Source organism: Cyanistes caeruleus, chromosome 4, assembly GCF_971803275.1.
Source record: "Cyanistes caeruleus chromosome 4, bCyaCae1.hap1.1, whole genome shotgun sequence".
Classification (NCBI taxonomy): domain Eukaryota; kingdom Metazoa; phylum Chordata; class Aves; order Passeriformes; family Paridae; genus Cyanistes; species Cyanistes caeruleus.
In genome coordinates, this window is record NC_141704.1 from 68,411,962 (window position 1) to 68,430,098 (window position 18,137).

Consider the following 18,137-nt stretch of genomic DNA (forward strand, 5'->3'; position numbering starts at 1 on the left):
TGAGGGACTTTTCTGGAATTTGGTGAGATTCTGTAGAGAACTGACGAATTATCAGGGATTTTTCATGTATTCTGTGGGAATTTGTGGAGATTCGGTGGGATTTTTCTGGAATTTTGGTTGTGGTTTGAGAAAATTTAGGGAATTTTGTGGGATTTTTCTGGGATTTTGTTGGGTATTGGGGACATTTTGTGGGATGTTTCTGGAATTTGGTGGGTCTTTTCAAGAATTTTGTGGTATTTTGAAAAGGTTTAGGGAATTTTGTGGTGTTTTTTCTTGAATTTTGTGGGAAACTGTGCTGATTTTATGGGGCGTTTCTGGAATTTGGTCGAGTTTTCAGAAGTGTTAGGGATTTTTGTGAGATTTTTGTGGGATGTTCTGGGAATTGGTGGAGATTTTGTGGGACATTCCTGTGAATTGGTAGGGTTTTGAAATGATTTAGGGAGTTTTGTGGGACTTCTCTGGAATTTTGTGGGGTTTTTCTGGAATTGTGTGGGATTCTGAGGAGACTTGAAGAATTTTGAGGAATTTGATTTAGATTTTTGTGGGAATTTGTGAAGATTCTGTGGGATTTTTCTGGAATTTGGTGGGCCTTTTCACGAACTTTGTGTGGTTTTGAGGAGACTTGAAGAATTTTGAGGAATTTTTCTTAGATTTTGTGGAAACTTGTGGAGGTTTTGTGGGATTTTTGTGTGATTTTGTGGGATATTGAGGTGATTTAGGGATCTTGAGGGATTTTTCATGTATTTTGTGGGAATTTGTGGAGATTTGGTGGGATATTTTTCTAGAATTTGGTCGTGTTTTGAGAAGATTTAGGAAATTTTGTGGGATTTTTCCTGGAATTTTGTTGGATATTAGGGAGATTTTGTGGGATGTTTGTGGAACTTTGAGGGACTTTTTAGGAATTTTGTGAGATTCTGTGGAGAACTGACGAATTATCAGGGATTTTTCATGTATTCTGTGGGAATTTGTGGAGATTCTGTGGGACTTTTCTGGAATTTGGTAGAGTTTTGAGAAGATTTAGGGAATTTTGTGGGACTTTTCTGGGATTTTGTTGGGTATTGAGGACATTTTGTGGGATGTTTCGGGAATTTGGTGGGGCTTTTCAGGAATTTTGTGGTATTTTGAAAAGATTTTGGGAATTTTGTGGTGTTTTTTCTTGAATTTTGTGGGAAACTGTGCTGATTTTATGGGGCGTTTCTGGAATTTGGTCGAGTTTTCAAAAGATTTAGGGATTTTTGTGGGATTTCTGTGGGATGTTCTGGCAATTGGTGGAGATTTTGTGGGACATTCCTGTGAATTGGTAGGGTTTTGAAATGATTGAGGGAGTTTTGTGGGACTTCTCTGGAATTTTGTGGGGTTTTCTGGAATTGTGTGGGATTCTGAGGAGACTTGAAGAATTTTGAGGAATTTTTCTTAGATTTTGTGGAAACTTGTGGAGGTTTTGTGGGATTTTTGTGTGATTTTGTGGGATATTGAGGCGATTTAGGGATCTTGAGGGATTTTTCATGTATTTTGTGGGAATTTGTGGAGATTTGGTGGGATATTTTTCTAGAATTTAGTCGTGTTTTGAGAAGATTTAGGGAATTTTGTGGGATTTTTCCTGGAATTTTGTTGGATATTAGGGAGAATTTGTGGGATGTTTGTGGAACTTTGAGGGACTTTTCTGGAATTTGGTGAGATTCTGTAGAGAACTGACGAATTATCAGGGATTTTTCATGTATTTTGTGGGAATTTGTGGAGATTTGGTGGGATATTTTTCTAGAATTTGGTCGTGTTTTGAGAAGATTTAGGAAATTTTGTGGGATTTTTCCTGGAATTTTGTTGGATATTAGGGAGATTTTGTGGGATGTTTGTGGAACTTTGAACGACTTTTTAGGAATTTGGTGAGATTCTGTAGAGAACTGACGAATTATCAGGGATTTGTCATGTATTCTGTGGGAATTTGTGGAGATTCTGTGGGACTTTTCTGGAATTTGGTAGAGTTTTGAGAAGATTTAGGGAATTTTGTGGGACTTTTCTGGGATTTTGTTGGATATTGAGGACATTTTGTGGGATGTTTCGGGAATTTGGTGGGGCATTTCAGGAATTTTGTGGTATTTTGAAAAGATTTTGGGAATTTTGTGGTGTTTTTTCTTGAATTTTGTGGGAAACTGTGCTGATTTTATGGGGCGTTTCTGGAATTTGGTCGAGTTTTCAAAAGATTTAGGGATTTTTGTGGGATTTCTGTGGGATGTTCTGGGAATTGGTGGAGATTTTGTGGGACATTCCTGTGAATTGGTAGGGTTTTCAAATGATTTAGGGAGTTTTGTGAGACTTCTCTGGAATTTTGTGGGGTTTTTCTGGAATTGTGTGGGATTCTGAGGAGACTTGAAGAATTTTGAGGAATTTTTCTTAGATTTTGTGGAAACTTGTGGAGGTTTTGGGTGATTTTTGTGTGATTTTGTGGGATATTGAGGAGATTTAGGGATCTTGAGGGATTTCTCATGTATTTTGTGGGAATTTGTGGAGATTTGGTGGGATAATTTTCTAGAATTTGGTCGTGTTTTGAGAAGATTTAGGGAATTTTGTGGTGTTTTTTCTTGAATTTTGTGGGAAACTGTGCTGATTTTATGGGGCGTTTCTGGAATTTGGTCTAAAGCAAGAGAAAAAACCCCAAACAAACACAACCTTTCAGGCAGAGAAAAGATGTGGTTGCTCTTGAAGAAAGCATTTCATTCTGCCTGGAGAAGAACCTGTTGGGAAAAATATTAGCTTTTAGCAAAATGGCACTGTGCTGTTGCACTTGTTCTAGCACTGGGAGAAAGAACAGGCCCGTCTGTAAGGCTCCTGCAGCTCACCCTGGCTGAGGGTCATTGACCACTGAGCACTGCAGGCATCACTGGCAACAACGATGGTGGAAAATGGGGAGGGAGCAGGATAAATAAATGTTTGCCATTGCCTTAGCCAAAAAAACCCCAGACATCAAAAGCAACCCACCCTCAAAACAAAGCTATGAAAATAGTTTGCCTCTGAATTTAAAGAACTTCAATTAACTCTATGATGTCTGCTTTTGGTTCAGCATTCATCAATCTGAATTTGAATATGCACAGGGTAATGAAAGGTAACTGAAGCTTAAAAATCATGTCTATTGACTTGTGCATAGCCTATACTGAAGCACATTAAAAAGCAGCGTTTTGCTTGAAATCTGCACGGTATTAACTTCATTCAGTCTTACACTCACTAGGTAATTAAATACATGAAGAAATAGATTTTTTTTTTTTTTATTAAGAATGCATTATTAATTAGGAAGGCATGGCTTTAGCAGAGTCTGCTGATACCAACATTACTCAGCTAAGTTCAAAGTATGAACACAAGAACTTGATGACAGAAGCAATGTTCATCAGAGCCTCAACAAGAAAGTTGCAGTTCCAAGTTTTTCAGATGTCCTACACTTGCTAAGGCACCTCCAGAAAGAGGAGTCAACTGAAAATAGCACAGGAAATTTGAAACCCATTTCTATATTTTTCTTTTTTTTCCTGAACTTTCTTGTGGGCAACAGAAAACTCCCAATATGTGGAATGCAATGTAGTTTTTATGCCAGAGTCATGAGTCATCCCCTCAGTTCCAACCTGATCCAATGCTCACTTGAATCTTGGAAAGGCTCAAATCAGCAAGATGAAATTAAAATTGTATTCATGAAAGGAGCTCTTTACTCTCCATTCCCCTCCCTCCCCCAAATACATCAGCACCAAGTGAGAAAGGCTCGATTTGAAAGATAATTATTACACAATTAAACTTGGACATAGCTAGTTTGCTACAAGTTCCAGCAGACAGACAAACGAGAGCAGAATCAGAGGTTATCAACCTCAATAGAAATTCCAGCTCATGCTTTCCCCAAAAGCCTCATTTAATTTATCCAGGATTAAAAAATAAAAGAGAAATGAAAAAAAAATCACATAAAAGCATTTCACATAGTATATAGTGAAATACTATCATTTCCACCTGAAATATTCATCATCATTATTATGTTTTTCCATACTAAATTACAAAGTCTCCTGCACCCATCTTCCCAATATCTCATTCTAAGTGCTTGCTACTTTAATCCCTTAGGAAGCAAAAGGAGCCTCAGGTGTCTCTGGATCAACAGAAACTAAACAACACAGCTTGACAAAGTATATTAAATTGTCAATCAACTCAATAAAGAACTCCCACTCCAGAGATAGCTATCACCAGCTGATGAATTTGGCTAGGGCAGGTTTAGTGAAGAAAAACTAGGTCTTTATTACCAAATCAGTTAGGAGTTGTTCTACCGTACTGCCCGTAGGATGGGAGTACAAACACCATATTCTTCACAGCCTCATCCACAAAGAATTCCACCTTCAAATTAAGGCTGCTTTGGAGTTGGACCAAACCAATGAAAACTCACTCATCAAACACAGTGATGGCAGCATGCTCAGTCTTTGCAATACAAAACTGGCAACTAACAGCACATTCCTGATCACATCTCCAAGGCTGAGTGTACAGAACTGCAGTGGTGGCCAGGCCCTCGCTGACTGCCAAACCTCCAGCCATCATCCCTTCCTCTCACAGCGACAGGGCAGAAAATAACAACAGCAGAAACTAGAAAGCTTAAGCTAAAATCACAAAGGTCATTGATGAAACAGACTGGAGTGCTTTAGAAACTAGCACGCAGATTTAGCTGAAAACAAATCTTATTGATCACCAATTACAATGAATACTTAATTCTATCATTCTGCATTATTATTAGACAGTCAGAGACAGCCAAGCTGACCTCAAGCATGCTGAAGCATCGGGGCCAAGCAGTGCACATCTTCCCAGGAGCTGATTTACCCATCGTTCTCAAGTCAATTCACCTGCACACAGCCCCACCGTACAACTGCTAGGCTGCAAAATAAAAAAATAGCTCTGCTTAAGAGTCAAACCCCAGGACATAGACCATATGAAAGGAAGAATGAAACCTGCAGCATTTGGTTGACCTTCAATGCCCTGAGAAGATGACAAATTCCCCAAGATGAACAAGTGCCCAAAATACAAAGCAAAGGACTGACTTTTAGGGATCAAATGTTAAATAGGCCTGCGAAATTGGAGTTGTTAGGTTGCACATGAAAGAAGGGAAAAAAGAAAAAACCACCCCAACCCTCAACTGCAATTTTACATCCCTCTTGGAAAATTTGCTTTAATAAGAGAGAGGAATGGATACAACCTTCCCCTCACCTGGAGATTTTAATCAATTCAAGCCATTTCAAATCTGGCAAGAAAGCCCTACCACAGTCCCCATCAAACAACATTGCCTTTCATTTTTGCTTCTCATGACTACTTCAGAGCAGTCTAAATAACAGCAAAGAAGGAAATTCAAGTTGCAATTCAAACACTAAGCTCTGGAATCCCACATTGCCTTCAAACACCTGCATGAAACACTAACTTCATGCTCTATGCTCCCTGCTTTCTTCTAGTTTACTGCACAGTGCATTATTTACATAAAACAGAATTTCTTCTGTGGGAAAGGCTTGCATGGTACTTCAAAGCCTGAATAAATCAGGGACTGCAGCTTGAACTAACAAAAAAATCATCCAAAAAATTCCTTTCAATATCTGCATTGTATTACCTTATCATGCTACCTGTCTAGCTGAGTTATTCAGGTATCCACACCAGAAATGACAGACAATGTCTCTCTATGATGATGTGATGTTACTTCAAATGAAAAAAAACAATAAATAAAAATCACAGATTAATTTCCCATACAAATGATGACTCACTACTCCCAAATCCTTCCTTATAGCAGGATGCTCACTTCAGTCTGGAAGTCTTCATGTTGCAGCCTGCAGGAATCAGCTTATTTCCTGTCAAGGGCTGGAAAGCCTTACAGGAACTGGTTTTGGTTGAAGAACTTCTCCAAGGTGCTTACCTGTGGGACTTATCCAGGTAAGGGATGTTAGCTCCCTCTTCTTTGAGGTTCAGTGTCCAACCACTCCTACTGCTGGTAAGAAGAACAGAAGAAACATCTGCCCATAGCAAGGACTGCACTGGTGGGCAAAGTCCAAATTCCATCCTTCAGGGAAAAAGAAACAAAGACTGAGGAATTCATGTCTGTTCAAAATTTCATCCTTGACTACTGAAAGCATTGGAAGCACATGTGTATGTTTAAAAATGGAATTGTCCTCATTTAAGAATAAAAATAATTTCATCCCATCACCATTTTTCTTGGTCCAATCCTGAACTGCAGATCCAAACAGCTGAGAAAGCATGGAATAGTCTGCTGGACAGCATTAAAATGAGCAACTCCTGTATCTTCCTAAGATAAGAACACAAATCACAAAGAAAGGCACTCTGAGAAAAAATTTCTTAGAGGAAGACCTCAATTATTTTCCAGCAAGGCAGGTAATATGCATTTGGCTATTTGTTAGAAAAAAAAACAAAAAACAAACCTGTTTTTATACAAGATTTTACTCATATATTAACTATCACATATTTTGCAAAACAAAAAGAGACCACAGCAAAGTAAAATCCCAATTTTTTCCTATATTTAAGCTGTGATAGTATGTCTGAAATGGGAATCCAGAGCCTCACCAGATTAATATCACCACTTGGACCAGAGAATTTGCCATATCCACTTCTTCTGGTTTCGTTCAGTTGGAGCTTCTGTTTGTACAGTGATGATGGCTCTTGAACATTCTGGGATTTAAAGTAGTCCCTGAAGAGATGGCTGACAAAAATATGATGTTACTTTCAAGATGCTTTTTAATTATTTCTACCCTCATCCAGAACCTGCAAACATCTGATCTCCTTCACTATGCTCCAAGCTCATTAAAACTGGAACGCTAAATAAGAATATTCAAAATATTTTGTTTTGCATTGCTAAAGGCACCACTGCAGGTACTTGACTCATCCTTCAGACTGTAAATAAATAAATGAAGTCTAGGACAGGTCAAATAAAGACACTATGTTTTCTGTGTTTTGTTGGGGTTGGTTTTAGAAGACTTAGGAGATTTGAAACAGATCTTTTATTAAGGAATTGTTCCTAAGGGACTTGACTTACAGAAATTAATTTATACTTGGCAGTGCATTTGATTGATTGCAGTTCCTTTTTTTCAAATACAAACCAGCATTTTCACTACCAGGTGTGGTGGTTGGAAATGTTGGGACTGTAGAACACTGCAAGGCTAATTTCTCCTCCAGTCTCCATCATTTTTATGTAGCTCAGCATTTTCTCATCCTTACTGAGATCTGCTGCAAATTTAAAATACCCTAACAGGGCTGAGAGAGTATTGCAACAGTGTTTATCTAGTGTATCATTACAGTTCTTGTTACCCTAATTCCACAGTTCTGAGCAACAACTCTCATTTTATGGGCAGGTAATTGAGCTCTATGATACATGAATTGATTTGCAGGGGAAATACATTAAAACCTGGCTGGAAAAGAAAATTATTCAGGATCTTCACTCTGATTGCCTTTTACAGCTACCACTCTAGGACCACTGAAAGAGCTTACTTTAGCTCATGTCAATGAAGCTACAATTCAGTGTTTGTCCAAAAAATGTTCACATTCTAAAATGAAGGTTACTGTGGTTTCCTGAGTTATAAAGGCAGAATTAAAGATTACTGCAGATTCTTAGATCAGGACCACTTCCCAGCTCAAGAACTATTTAGTGGGAAGAGCCAAGGCAAAAGGCAGCATTCAAGCAAGTGTTGCTGATCAAGTGAGTTATGGGTTCTACATGAAAATGTTAGCAAGGGTGATCCAGTCAGATCTCATGTCTGCCTGTGGTTCAGCACTGCAGCTGCTAACACCCAGAGCACCAGATCCAATCACTCCTGAGGAGCAGGTTTGTTCAAGCAGGCACTGTTGTTTCAGGACCAGTGAAAGACAGGACAGAGACAAAATTGATAGTACTCCCTCAGTGCAAACAGAACTTGCCCTGCGACAAATTTGCTCCTCTCTGGCCCTACTTTTAACATCCCTGCTCTCAAATTCCTATTTTTAGCAGCTTCTCATAAAAGGCATTCTTACTCAGAGAAGTGAATGTTAGAAGTGTTCATTTGAATGAAGCAAACAATTAAGCAACATCTTCCCTAAAGTGATTTTGTAAAAGTTATGGTTTAGTTTTCTTCCTAATTGCTTGGAAAAATCGGATTGGCGCAGGAAATGGGAAGGGTTGGCTAAAAGGAGTTAGCTGATGGGAAGCAGCCGGTAACTCCTGCTGCTGCTGACCTGCTGCAACTCCCAGGTTAAGAGGACAAGTGCCTCATTTGTAATCAAGTCTATATAAAACACAAAAGAGGCAGAAGGACAAACCTGGTTCATAAAGGCAGCAGTCTGTGACCAAAAGCAGCAGAGTCAGCAGCCAGTGTTTCACTCCTGATGAGAGCCCACTTGCAAAAGTTCCACTTGAGTACCTGCTGCAGAGCAGAGGCTGTTCTTCATTGATGTGTCAAACCATGACAGCCATACTTCTGTTGCTATTCAAAGAACAGGGATAAACTCCGGGGTTTGTTAGGTTTTAAATAGTTTCCAATTTCAGGCCTAATAGAAGGCAAAATGGAAAATATCACATGTAATAGGACTTAAAAATAGAAATATGGAAGAACACAATGTTATACTCATGTTACCTATTACTTTTTTCAGCTGAGCAAAGTCTTCACAAACACTATAAATACATATCTTTTTCCCCCAATGAAAATAATAATAAAAAAATCTGTCTTGTAACCTGAAAGAAAAGAGATAAAACCAAAGCAAACCTGATTCTTGTAAACAGAAAATGTTGCTTAAAAATTGAGTTTGGGGAGCATAAATATTTAATTGCCTTGAGCATGTCTTAGGAATTCACATTTACTCAAAATAGTGTCAAGAGCAAACAAAACTGCAAAACAATCTCTTTTAGTAGGAAATACCTTGTGAGAATCAAGTGTTTTCTTATCATCTTTCACTGTTTCACTTGATGTCTGAATCTTCTAACTCCAACTCCTAGAACAGCATCAGTGGGGGAGAGAGACAATGAACACTCCTTCTGTTATTTGACTGACTGCAAGGTTTTGACATGTAGAGTATTAATAAAAATAATTTATTCTCACAGGGTTTTGTCAGAATAACAAGCTGGTAGCTTTAAATATGGTTAAGAAGATTTTATGTATGTTAGGAAAAAACAAACAAAAAGAAACATTTGCAGTAGTAGGACAAAACCATCATAAAAAAGGTATATAGCAGATATACATATTTATATTCATATATATATATCTCCAATTTCCCAAAGCATTGCTCTAAGAATTAGACAAAACTGGCTACAAAATTCAGATTTTTTAGGTTATTTATTGACTGTAAAGTGAATCCTGACTGACAATAAATATCACTGGGGAACATTAATTATTAAATATACATTGTCCAATCTTTAACAAATCAACTTTAGTAAGAACAGTTTTAAATCTAAAAATAAAAACAATTTCCAAGACACTTATTTTAAGTAATTGCACTAAGAAATAGTAAGACCTTATATATAGTTAAATGACTAGCAGCCAACTCACATCATCATAGTAAGAATAATATATATGTACTGCAATTTTAAGTGTTATGACTTCAAGAACTTGTAGTAATAACCAAGCATTACTTGCTAAATAACACAAAATTTGTCTGATTAAGTCTGTTTAAAAGAATATGCAATGGGAATAACTAAGAGCTGAAATTAATGGTGTTAGCTTGTAAAGACAGAAATTTACTTCTTACAAGTAGGAAAACATGCAATATATTCCTATACTTAACACATGTTCGTAGTACAGACATTCCTGTTAATAAATTTCAGGTTAAAATTGACAAATGTGACATGTTCTACTATATGGAATTTCTTCAAGTGACTGTTGTTCCATCGGACAACACAAACTAAAAAATGTCCTGCCTCTCAGAAATATTATTCTGTTTCTACTCTTTACTTTATTTTTTTATTTTTTTTTTTCACTTTTAAAAAAACACAGATTTTTTTTTTTTTAGTATTAGAAAAATATAGGACAAAAACAAGGCTTAAGTTTTAGATAGGGAAGAGAGAATAAGGAGATGCTTTATAAGCTGAAATATTTTTCTCTTAAAGCTATGGAGATGGACAACCATGTTCTGAAAAAAACTCCTTTAATTCATGACAGAGTATATTGGGAAGCATGGAGTGTTCAAAGTGTGGATTTTGAGTAAAAAGTAGAGTAATTGTGATACAGTGAGGCGCTGGAACAGAGTGGAGTGAAGATTTGAGGCCTTGAGGGCAATGAGAAAACTGTTTTCCTGCGAAGCTCACAGAGACAGATGAAGAGGACTCATGGCCCATACACACCTCAGAGTGATGTGAAATGGGAGGAGTGAACTCATGGCAGATTTCCGGGCAGCTGGCATCAAACAAATAGAAAACTATAACAGAAATATTTTTCTTGTGAGAAACTCCATAGATTAGCAGAAGAAGATTTCTGTTTCTATACAAACACTGATAAAGAGACTCTAGCAAGAATTGGGACTGTTTTAAACACCAAAGTTCCAAAGTCTTTTGTCTCTATCTTGTCATGTGAACAAGGGAATGCTGGGTAGTGCGGGATAAAAGGGTTTTCTGAAAGTTTATTCTGGTGTTCTTATTCTTGTAGTTTTGTGAATAAACTTTCTTTATTCCTTTTAAGTTTTAAGCCTGTTTTGCTCTTGCTCTAATCCATATCTCACAGCAAGAAATAAGTAAGTTTTCTAGTATTTTTTCAGTTACTGCTTTAAAACCACGACAACTGTGTTTTCACCATCACGTCAGATCAGCTCTTGGACTCACAGCTCACCGCAGACCTCGAAACAGGAGGCAAAGATCTGCACCACTTGGCCTTTCAGAACTTCTCACCCATCTATGACCTTTCTGGGGCCAGCTTCACAAAATGAGGGGGAAGCCATTCCAAAGAACACGACCAAGGAAATCACACAGCACTCGGGATTTGTTCCAGGCATCAAATTTTTAATGGATGATGTGAAGTAACACCGAAGCAATTCCTGTCCACAGAAAAAAAGATTTCAAATGGTTTTGTCTCAAGGACAATCACTGGAGGTTGAAAGTTTCTGGGGCTGAAAGTTACATGAGGTCCTCAACACTGAGCAATCAATATCCCCAGAGTCTAAACTGTGAAATTACTACCTGGGCAAGGAGAACATTTTCAGGATTTGCAACTCATCTCAAAGCCTCAGTAGAACTCAACCAGCAGAATTCCCCTGAGATGGCACTGTGCTCTGGAAGCCCTCAAATACTCACTAAAACAGACTTGACTTTCACTAGGACAGCTGCTCATGAAAATCTGGGGTAAAACCTATGGGAAGTGGCCATGTGCACGCATATTCCTTCTTCCCACAGCAGGCACAATCAAATCCTCCTTTGAATGGCCTCCAAGTTGAGCAGCACTCATTGGCACAGCCTCTTCTCCCACAGACAGGCCAGCGAGCAACACGGCAGCGCCAGCCAGGTGGGCAAGGACAAGAGAGAGCAGATGCCAACAAGGCTTGGAAGCTGGGCCAAGGGAGGTTTACGCTGGCCATTGGGAAGAACTTGTGCCCAGCGTGGGCCATCAGATACTGCAATGGCCTGACAGGGGCTGCTGGAGTCATCATTGTGGCACGGGTGCAAGGCAAGCCAGGCCGCAGCGCTCGGGCCCCGCTCTGCTGGCCATGCTTGCCGCCATGGCTCCCAGCTTGGACTCAACATTCTCTCAGGGCTCTCTGCAGCCAGGGCGTTCTGTGCTTCTGTGACATCACAGCCTCTGGGGACGGCACGCTGGCTGGCAACTGTCCCCAGCTGTTGCTGCGCCCCAGTGCCCAGGCACAGCTGCTCGCAGAGAGACGCCCAGAGCCTCGGTGCTGCTGGCAGAGCACTATGGCTGCTCACGGCTCCTCCGCGCTGCTGCAGCTTTACGTGCTGCTGCTCTTGGCTCATCCCCTCGACCCTGTGAGCAAACCTGAGCGCAGCACGGATGCCTCTCCTCTGCTTCTGGAGGATTGTCATCTGGACGAGTCGGACCCTGAGCGCATCCGGTGGGCGGCCAGGACATTCCTGCTCATCGACCTGCTCATCATAGGAATGGCCATGGGATGGTCGCTCGGAAAAAGAATTCAGAGACGCTGGCGAGAGGTGAGGAGGGGGGTGGGGGGTCAGGCAGGCGGGATGGGGCAGACCTTGAGGGCCTCTTGGGCACCCTTTGGCCAATGCCCTGCGGCAGAAGGGGCCTGAGCTCCTGGCTGGGGAATGCGGCCCAGGGGCTGAGCTCCATGGACAGCACCAAGCAGAGGCGGCAGAGCTCTGCCTGCTGCAGCCTCTTCCCCGGGCCAGCCCAGCCCAACTGGGCCCGAGTCTCTGTCTCCCAGGCCAAAGGCAGCCCCACAGGTGCCGGCCCCGCTCTGCCCCTCTGCCTCTTCCATGGGGATCCCTGTGCTTTGCCTTGCAGCGGAATCTCCAGAGCCCTTCGGGCCGTGCGGGGCCCCGCCGCCATCGAAGACAGGGCTGTCCCACGGAGCTGATGCAGCTGCTGATGGACAACCGCGACCTGATGCGGCTGCTCCTTCGCGACAGCCCTCAACCAACCACCAAGATGGCGGCAAAAGAGGGCAGTGACAGGAGACTCCGCACCTCCCCACAGCTCTGACCTCCAGCGTCGCGCTCCAGCTACAGAACCTTACGGGGAACGGGTGACCAGTGCCCAGCCCAGGCACTGCGACGTTCCCCACCTTACAAGTTAGCCACACCCCTGTTGTTGTTCGATTCCCCACCACGTTTCCCCCAAGAAGTTGACCTTTCCCTTAGTGTTCAGTTCTAAACAGTTGAAGCATTGAAGTTTCTTAGCCTTAAGATTCTTACCCCATAGTCTTCTAGTAACGTTGGATTGTAGATTTTAGAAGTAGTCAAGTGAATAAAGTTCACGTTTTCTACACGTTGCTGTGTCATTTTCTTGAGGTTGCACCTGAGACCTGGGGACTCCTTGAGAGATGGCTTTGCATGGCAGCTCCAGACTGCCTGCAATGGAGAGCCCCAGTGCCCCAGCAGGCTTTGCAAGAGCACGGAGGGCAGCGGGAAAGAAGAAGGTGGCCAATATTCACCTGCCTCCACCTTCCAAGGAAGCTTGCAGTCAAGCCCTGTCTGCCCTTTAGGGGGGACCCTAAAGGCCCCGGCAGGCATCACCATGGCCCCAGGACGGGGGGCTTGCAGCACTCTGGGGCACCAGGAAAGGAGCAGGATCATCCCTGGAAAGCTGTCTGGAGACAAATCCAGAGACGTCTCCCCTGGCATCCAGGCAAGGGCTGAATACAGGCAGGCAATTAGATCCACAGGCTGCCTGGGCTATGGCACCAATCAGTCCTGCTTCATAGATTTCGGGGGGGGGGTTATACATATATATATATATATATATATATATATATACACGCATATATGTATATATGTATCTACATCTGTATTTAGTTCTTTGTATTTATCCTGTTGACCCTCAAATAGGATTAGATTTCATTTTCCTACAAAACAAAACATCCGTTTTTTGATTTTTAGGAATCAACCATCTGTGCTCCCACTTTAAATCACTTCTCTCAAACTCATTCTGCATCTTGCTCCTTTCCAGCACCATCAAATACCTCTGTTAAAATACAGAGCATCAGTGGAAGGACGACAATCTTGTTACTTGCTGAAGAAAGTTAACTTGGATGACATACCTGCTTTTAAAAATCCAAGAGGAACAAAACCTACACATCAGCTTTAGAATTTCAAAAGCTGCTTCCTCAACTCTTCCACACCACTTTACTCTTTGGGGACATTCAGCAGCAATACCAAACAAGCACAGAAAAGAAATGGAAGAAGAAATGCAGATAGTCAGCAGCAGACCACCTACCAAAATACATTTTAAATGCAGCTCCAAGTTCTCCAAGAGCAAGTTTGAAGTGTAAATGGAGACACTCACACAAAATTACTACCAGGTGGTACTTTTGGCATTTCCTTGGGCTTTCCTCTTCATTTTTTTTTTATCTCTCACCTAAGGCAAGAGAAAAAACCCCAAACAAACACAACCTTTCAGGCAGAGAAAAGATGTGGTTGCTCTTGAAGAAAGCATTTCATTCTGCCTGGAGAAGAAGCTGCTGGGAAAAATATTAGCTTTTAGCAAAATGGCACTGTGCTGTTGCACTTGTTCTAGCACTGGGAGAAAGAACAGGCCCGTCTGTAAGGCTCCTGCAGCTCACCCTGGCTGAGGGTCATTGACCACTGAGCACTGCAGGCATCACTGGCAACAACGATGGTGGAAAATGGGGAGGGAGCAGGATAAATAAATGTTTGCCATTGCCTTAGCCAAAAAAACCCCAGACATCAAAAGCAACCCACCCTCAAAACAAAGCTATGAAAATAGTTTGCCTCTGAATTTAAAGAACTTCAATTAACTCTATGATGTCTGCTTTTGGTTCAGCATTCATCAATCTGAATTTGAATATGCACAGGGTAATGAAAGGTTAAACTGAAGCTTAAAAATCATGTCTATTGACTTGTGCATAGCCTATACTGAAGCACATTAAAAAGCAGCGTTTTGCTTGAAATCTGCACGGTATTAACTTCATTCAGTCTTACACTCACTAGGTAATTAAATACATGAAGAAATAGATTTTTTTTTTTTTATTAAGAATGCATTATTAATTAGGAAGGCATGGCTTTAGCAGAGTCTGCTGATACCAACATTACTCAGCTAAGTTCAAAGTATGAACACAAGAACTTGATGACAGAAGCAATGTTCATCAGAGCCTCAACAAGAAAGTTGCAGTTCCAAGTTTTTCAGATGTCCTACACTTGCTAAGGCATCTCCAGAAAGAGGAGTCAACTGAAAATAGCACAGGAAATTTGAAACCCATTTCTCTTTTTGTCTTTTTTTCCTGAACTTTCTTGTGGGCAACAGAAAACTCCTAATATGTGGAATACAATGTAGTTTTTATGCCAGAGTCATGAGTCATCCCCTCAGTTCCAACCTGATCCAATGCTCACTTGAATCTTGGAAAGGCTCAAATCAGCAAGATGAAATTTCAATTGTATCCATGAAAGGAGCTCTTTACTCTCCATTCCCCTCCCTATCCCAAATACATCAGCACCAAGTGAGAAAGGCTCAATTTGAAAAATAATTATTACACAATTAAACTTGGACATAGCTAGTTTGCTACAAGTTCCAGCAGACAGACAAACGAGAGCAGAATCAGAGGTTATCAACCTCAATAGAAATTCCAGCTCATGCTTTCCCCAAAAGCCTCATTTAATTTATCCAGGATTAAAAAATAAAAGAGAAATGAAAAAAACCACATAAAAGCATTTCACATAGTATATAGTGAAATGCTATCGTTTCCACCTGAAATATTCATCATCATTATTATGTTTTTCCATAGTAAATTACAAAGTCTCCTGCACCCATCTTCCCAATATCTCATTCTAAGTGCTTGCTACTTTAATCCCTTAGGAAGCAAAAGGAGCCCCAGGTGTCTCTGGATCAACAGAAACTAAACAACACAGCTTGACAAAGTATATTAAATTGTCAATCAACTCAATAAAGGTTTTCCACTCCAGAGATAGCTATCACCAGCTGATGAATTTGGCTAGGGCAGGTTTAGTGAAGAAAAACTAGGTCTTTATTACCAAATCAGTTAGGAGTTGTTCTACCGTACTGCCCGTAGGATGGGAGTATAAACACCATATTCTTCACAGCCTCATCCACAAAGAATTCCACCTTCAAATTAAGGCTGCTTTGGAGTTGGACCAAACCAATGAAAACTCACTCATCAAACACAGTGATGGCAGCATGCTCAGTCTTTGCAGTACAAAACTGGCAACTAACAGCACATTCCTGATCACATCTCCAAGGCTGAGTGTACAGAACTGCAGTGGTGGCCAGGCCCTCGCTGACTGCCAAACCTCCAGCCATCATCCCTTCCTCTCACAGCGACAGGGCAAAAAATAACAACAGCAGAAACTGGAAAGCTTAAGCTAAAACCACAAAGGTCATTGATGAAACAGACTGGAGTGCTTTAGAAACTAGCACGCAGACTTAGCTGAAAACAAATCTTATTGATCACCAATTACAATGAATACTTAATTCTGTTATTCTGCATTATTATTAGACAGTCAGAGGCAGCCAAGCTGACCTCAAGCATGCTGAAGCATCGGGGCCAGGCAGTGCACATCTTCCCAGGAGCTGATTTACCCATCGTTCTCAAGTGAATTCACCTGCACACAGCCCCACCGTACAACTGCTAGGCTGCAAAATAAAAAAATAGCTCTGCTTAAGAGTCAAACCCCAGGACATAGACCATATGAAAGGAAGAATGAAACCTGCAGCATTTGGTTGACCTTCAATGCCCTGAGAAGATGACAAATTCCCCAAGATGAACAAGTGCCCAAAATACAAAGCAAAGGACTGACTTTTAGGGATCAAATGTTAAATAGGCCTGCGAAATTGGAGTTGTTAGGTTGCACATGAAAGAAGGGAAAAAAGAAAAAACCACCCCAACCCTCAACTGCAATTTTACATCCCTCTTGGAAAATTTGCTTTAATAAGAGAGAGGAATGGATACAACCTTCCCCTCACCTGGAGATTTTAATCAATTCAAGCCATTTCAAATCTGGCAAGAAAGCCCTACCACAGTCCCCATCAAACAACATTGCCTTTCATTTTTGCTTCTCATGACTACTTCAGAGCAGTCTAAATAACAGCAAAGAAGGAAATTCAAGTTGCAATTCAAACACTAAGCTCTGGAATCCCATATTGCCTTCAAACAACTGCATGAAACACTAACTTCATGCTCTATGCTCTCCAATACATAGAAGCCATTTATTTGCATAGCCTTTGGCTGCTAAAGATGGAACCTGCATTTCTAGGAGCAGATGGGCCTGATTCTCACCTTCCCCCGACACACATGAGCAGTGTGGGCCCTGCCTTTCTGGGCACCTCACACTTACTTGATTCAAACTCTTGACTTTGCTCTCTGGAACACTGCCCTTCCTGAATCCAGCCCAAGCTACGAAGCAGCCACACACCTGCTGAAGTTGCCATTCTTGACATCTGCCTCTCCCCATCAGGATGCCTTGCAAAAACTATTAGGATCCAATGCTGCCCGTGTCTGCTGCAAGGAGGAGCTCTCTGGCTTTTTTACTCCTATCTTTAGAACATTCTCTTTCTAAGGTCATGACAGCTGGGGACAAATACAGAGCAACACCTTGAAGCATTAACAAACAGAAGCAACAGAAAACAGAAGCTGCTGCATTTCCTGTGGCCATTTGAGGGTGAAACTGCAAGTGTGAAAATATTGCAGTTCTGTCATTCAGGAAGAAGCACACGTTCCAAAGGAAATCCATTCAAAGCAGATTATACAGCATAGATTTGTTATCCATTTGAAGTTATTAACTGGAAGCCAAAGAAAGATTTCTTTGGTAGCCTCACAGGTTTATCTTCAGCATTTATAATGGAACAGTTACTCTGCTTTAAATTTAAGTGTTTCTTTCCCCCAACAGTCTCATCTACCTCCTCACCAAGCTGATACGGAATAGAGGAGCACAGATCGTGTGAGGAACAGATTTGGAATTACATAAATGGACTTACCATGTGGCTACAACTGATATTTCCAGCTCTGTGGCCTAAGAGCATCCATCCAATGTCCTGCCAGTCCAGCACTTCCTGATGGTATTTGAAGCCACTGCTTCCACACAAGTTAGAACAATGCACTTCTCCTTTGAGGTCATCTGGCTGCTCCAAGTGCAACAATGGAGCCACCAAGTTCCAGTTGCAAGGTCAGCATTACAAATTTAAAACCTTCCTGTTACAAAAGGTAAAGGCTCTCCAATCCTGCTGGAAACAAGAGCTTTGAAGAAACCTAACTCTTCCAACTTCAGCTTGCTTCCAACTTGAACGGTATCAGCTTTTTTAGATAATAAAGGATTGTCTGTAGATTACTGTGGATTAAAATTAGAACTGCAGACCTGACTATTAGTCTCAAGTTTGCTGGTGTGAGGAAGGTGATGGTCCTTCTTATCCATCCCTGGAATCACCATCATGCACTGTCTTCACTATCTCCAAGAGGTATTTTTTTTTTCAACGTGGATAAACTATTTTAGGAAGTTTGGAACAGGGAGAATGGCTGCCTTC

General features: G+C 41.1%; 1 long non-coding RNA gene across 1 annotated transcript; it reads right to left on the reverse strand.

Annotated features, from left to right (window-relative positions):
- Positions 1-4,235: 4,235 nt before the first annotated feature.
- On the reverse strand, positions 4,236-10,993 carry LOC147653734 (uncharacterized). Its single transcript, XR_015286004.1, has 8 exons — positions 10,781-10,993; positions 8,889-8,961; positions 8,293-8,520; positions 6,568-6,703; positions 6,194-6,292; positions 5,906-6,049; positions 5,606-5,691; positions 4,236-4,884 (listed from the first exon to the last, which is right to left on the reverse strand). It is a non-coding gene; the product is annotated as an uncharacterized LOC147653734 (long non-coding RNA).
- Between the last annotated feature and the right edge of the window lie 7,144 nt (positions 10,994-18,137).